At 44.5% G+C, this 5,171-nt stretch overlaps 1 long non-coding RNA gene across 1 annotated transcript; it reads left to right on the top strand.

Annotated features, from left to right (window-relative positions):
- Positions 1-2,779: 2,779 nt before the first annotated feature.
- LOC120639495 lies at positions 2,780-4,047 on the top strand. Its single transcript, XR_005661450.1, has 2 exons — positions 2,780-3,299; positions 3,592-4,047. It is a non-coding gene; the product is annotated as an uncharacterized LOC120639495 (long non-coding RNA).
- Positions 4,048-5,171: the final 1,124 nt, after the last annotated feature.

The following is a 5,171-nucleotide window of genomic DNA, read 5'->3' as shown; positions in this document are numbered from 1 at the left end:
AGCATTTATGAGACAAACTTATATTGATAGTGGACAAAACTATTATAGCGTATACTACCTATAATAGGTACTCATCATATGTAACATATCGAAAATAAGAAAAATAAAATAAAAATGATTGAAAAGAAACTAATCTGGAGAAAAGGAAACGTGGATCACCATCTAAGGGCCCGTTTAGTTACCAAAAATTTTCACCTCCCCTTTAAATACATATATAAAGCATTAAATGTAATTAAATAACAAAACTAATTACACAGTTTGGATGTACACGACGAGACGAATCTTTTAAGCCTAATTAGTGCATGATTAGCCATAAGTGCTACAGTAACCCACATGTGCTAATGATGAGGTCAAAGGCCTCAAAAGATTCGTCTCGTGGTTTCCAAGTGAGTTCTGAAATTAGTTTTTTAATTAGTATCCGAAAAGCCCTTCCGATATCTGGTCAAACTATTAACGTGACATCCAAAAATTTTCACGTTTGGAACTAAACGGGCTCTAAACCAAACGGGGCCCTGGATTCATGGCGCCGGGCGCGTGTCCTCGCCTGCGTGCGTCGAGCTGGGGCCTGGGTGCATGGCAGCGGTGCCCGAGAAAGCCTATTTCTAGCAATTCGATGTGGGGAGTGACAAAGAATAGAAGCGTTGGAAGAAAAGAAGTTGACTTCTATATTAGCAATAATACAAGAGTTACTGCTTTGAGTCTTTGATCTTCTTGGCATTTGTAGGGTCCACCACAATGATGGCGTCCGTCCCGGCCGGCTGCCTGCGAACCCTTGCTTGTGCCGTCGAGTCGGCACATCACATCACATTACCAGGTCGGAATTCCATCTGAGCTGAATTGTTCCATCACCAGACATAAGATAGCTTTCGTGCTCGGTGCTCCACAGCTCCCCGTCACTCCAAGCCTGACACGTCCTGCACTGTAGTACTGACTGGGTGGAAAGTTTGACTCGAGCATCGTGGAGAAAGGGTCTCCCCCGTCGCGCACAGGACTCACTGCAGCCGTGAAATAAGGTACCAGCGATACTGTAGCCGCCCGCGCGCAGGAAGCAGAAGCTGGTGCCACAGCGCACAGGGCACACGGTCAAATGCCGCCTAGTGGTAGATAGCTGGAGACCTGGAGTCATATTCAGCAGTTGCAGCCGCTAGAGCCGGAGTGCCAGAGCCTGTAAGGGGCTGTTCGGCTGAACTTCTGGGCTGATTTTGGCTGAAGTAGCTGTACAAGTACAGTGCACAGCTAAAAGCCATCCAGCAGCTTCAGCCAACAATAGTTAATTCAATTCAAAAAACTGGCGCCAACTACAGCCAATACAATTCAATAAATGGCACCAACTAGAATTCTATTTCAGATTCAAATAGACTCATACAACATGACCCATCAGTGATCCCTTCACATACAAACAATTCCATTACAACCACAACCATCCCAAGAAATAATGACCCTAGCCAGGCCCAAGCGGGCCGGACACCCCAGGGAGCGGGTACACGCGCAAGCCGCAGCGCCGCCGTACAGCCGAGCAGGCACGCACCGAGGCCTCAATTGTGATGCCGCCGCGGCCAGCGCCAGCCGCAGTTGATTGATTGTTAAAGGCTGGCCGCCGCATTCGCGTGGACAGGGCCCGGCTACTGTACTGAGCAGGGTTTACCTTATCGATAAATTAAAAATATCGGAGGTTGGTGATAAACGGGAATATCGGATATATCGGAATTCTATCGGTGATAGAGAAATTTTTTCGGACAAAATTTAGAGAAAAAACTCTCATTTTGTGTAGAAATGAACTTTGATTTTTTTTCAAACCATCTAGCCTAAAAAACTATACATAATAACGTAGAAAAATGAAAGGAAATAGCCGGTAGGGAAACATGTCTGCTACGTCGGTTCCCACTAGAATATGAAGAATTGAATGGTGGAATAAAAGCAAATGAATGGGTTAGGATTAAAAGATGGTTACATGCTCTTTTTACTCGTTATAGTGGGTAAAAAGTATGTGCACAAACTTGTGGGTTAGTCGAATGGAGTGCTAAATTTAAAACAATGATATTTTTAGAAGATAAACTAATTCTATCGGTGCTCACCGGTAAAACAAAAATATCGGAATTATCGGAAATCTATCGGTAACAAGGTGAACCATGTCCTGAGACCTGGATTCATGGCGCCGGGCGCGTGTCCTCGCCTGCGTGCGTCGAGCTGGGGCCTGGGCGCATGGCAGCGGCGCCCTCGGTTGCTACGTGGCCTCCTCGCTGGGCAGTGGGCAGGCGCGGTGGTTGTTGGTCCCATTCATTGGGCGGCCTCCGACTCCGAGAGGATTCAAAGCAGCGGAGGTACGGATACACCATCCGAGTAGAGATAGCATCATAATTCAGTACAGCTGCTCATCCGTCCCCGGCTTCTCGGCAGTCCACATCCATCCGCCGCTGCTCTCTCCTCCGCTCGCCCTCGCTCGGCGCATCCTCCTCCCCAAGCCCAGCGCGAGCCGCCGCCGCTCTCTCCTCCGCTCGCCCTCGCTCGGCGCATCCTCCTCCCCAAGCCCAGCGCGAGACGCCGCCGCTCTCTCCTCCGCTCGCCCTCGCTCGGCGCATCCTCCTCCCCAAGCCCAGCGCGAGCCGCCGCCGCGAGGATGGATGTCCGCTGTGATTTGTGCGGGCGCAATTTCTCCGACTTAGTTCAAAATTTTCAGGCTAATTTGCGCGACAAAAAAAATCGGGTATATACTAATCGCAATCGCAATAGTCATATTTTTTATGGTTTTTTGGTTGTGTCGTAGCGCTAATAGTTTCCTCTAATCCATTCCTTTATCTACTGCTTCAACAGGCGCGCGCAGGAAGCGGCTGCAAATGGATGTCCTGAATGTGAGCATCGTCTGGGCCGCATGCCGCGATCATCATCAAGCGCCGGACCATCAACACGGACATCAACAAGGCGGTCAACAGGTCAAATCTCCGGGACATCAACAATGTCGCCATGTCAACGGGACTATCAAATGTCGGAAGACAACAGGCCATTAACAACATCTTCCATCGGCACAAATTTCATTTGGTCTCCACATGACAGGGATGCACTTATTGACCTCTTTTCCTCTTTTAAGAATCGAAAAGGTAGGCTGCCAAACACGAGCGAGAGAAGGAAGATCATTACTCATGCTGTTTTTCAAGATCAAAAATGTTATGAAGATGGGAGAGTTTTAAACAAAGTGAAGTCCTTAAAAAGACAATGCAAAGAACTGCACAAGAAGAGAAGACGTCTTACTCCCTCTGAATCTCGTCTCTATGAACGTCTGAACCAAATCTGGCCAGCCTAAAGTATGTATCTTTTCTCCCCCTTGTTGCACCTTGAATTAAGCACAACAAAGAAATATATATTACTTAGGTGGCAAATTAAAAAGCTCTATTTTTGGCATAAAAAAAGAAGTGAGATGGACATAGACTAGATCCTGAGTCGTACTACTCAAAAGTATGACCCTTCATGCTTTAGTAATTTATGCATTGTTCACTACTGCTCTTATTTCCCTTTTAGCTCATTCACCTTTTAGTATCTGTTTCGTGTACTATTAGGAGTTTTGAACAGTGCATTCTTAACTGTTTACTTGAACAGGTTTATTGGACGAATTGGAGCAACTTCTTAAAGGAATTGGCTATGATGATAGCCGGCCCATCAATTGCATTGATGAAGGAGGGCTAATCAACATAGCAGGTTTATTTTGGGTGCTTGGCTTCTTTGGAAACACCGAAACGCTTGTGTGTTTGAAGGAGACCGCCCAAATTTGGACAGGTTACTGCAGGCGTTCAAGGATGAACACCACTTGTGGTGTCTGGCAGGGGCTCGAAGCCTCAGCTCCTTGAGTGCTGGTCAAGTGTTCGGACTAGGCTAGTTCCTAGTCCTTGTTAGTGGTCTCGGGTCAAGCTTTTGTTTTTTTCTTAGGCAACAACATCATAGTGTATCACAGCCCCTCACAGCTCGGCTCAGAGTGAGGTGTGCTAGTTTGTAAGGGGCCGGTTTATTCTCTCTATTAATACAAAGATACGCAGCTCTCCTGCGTATTCGAGAAAACATAGCAGTCACAACTTTAGAAGGTAGCATCATGAGGTGCTCAGTTTTTCTTGAGAGCAATAATTAAATGTTTTGATAATTGATACAACACACTTCTACATGGTTTGACTATACTTTACCTACTGTATAAATATTCCAGTAGAGCTATTGTAAGTCCTTACGATTTTCCAGTAATATTGTTGCTATTCATGGTTAGGATGGAGTAGCGGGTTGAAATTCCTTATACCATGCCTATACTGATATTTTGTTTAATCATATGGAACTTTATGATGTATTTACCATTATATGTGGCATCTTAAAGAATTAGTTTCAGAAGATATCTGTATTTTAAAATTTTAATGTAAGCAACCTCACTAGCTTCTTCAGTTTTCATTCAGCAAGACCTCTGGCTTCTTAACTGATTTACCCTGATAATGTTCCCTGTCATATCTCTTTCTGTTTACAAATTTATGCGATGTTGGTACATATATATTTTTCTCATATTGCCTTTTGTTTACATTTTACCCTTAGTTCTAAAAAATAGAAGAGTGTGCCTAGTTAGATTCCTGAACTTGATCCATTGTGAGTAGGTCCCACCAGTTAATTGAACTAACTGGCACATGACAAATCTGGTGCACCTGATGAAAATGAGACACCTTGTCAGACATCTTGTTAACTTTCGTACAGTCTTGTTGCAAATAATGGTTGATTTGATGAAGCTTTCTAGCAAGTATTATTCTGTCCCACTACAGTCACATTATGTTCACAAAATGCCTGCCATTGGTAATATGGCTCATTTGGACCAGTTGTATTCACCATTTTGGATCCTTAGAAGTAGTATGTACATTTGTGATTCTTTGCTGTTCTATACATGATGCTTATGCTTAGGACTCTTCCTGATTATAGATACAGAACTTCAGTCCTGTTCATATAGAGATGTGGACCAGGTGATTGACCATATAATTTCAGTAATGAAAAATACAGGGCCATTTCTGTAGCTACACTGGCAGTTCCTTTTTCTTCTGTGGTTAGTTTATTGCATAATCTTAGAAGGATGTGGGCGAGACTTGTAAATTCGTGAACACGGACCCTTTTTTGTGTTTATTTAGTCGAATGATGACCTTTTGGGCTCTGGCAGTGCAAAA

Source organism: Panicum virgatum, chromosome 7K (genome assembly GCF_016808335.1).
Source record: "Panicum virgatum strain AP13 chromosome 7K, P.virgatum_v5, whole genome shotgun sequence".
Taxonomy (NCBI): Eukaryota; Viridiplantae; Streptophyta; class Magnoliopsida; order Poales; family Poaceae; genus Panicum; species Panicum virgatum.
Note: the sequence above shows the minus strand (reverse complement) of the source record. Positions and strands in the feature narration are given on the sequence as shown.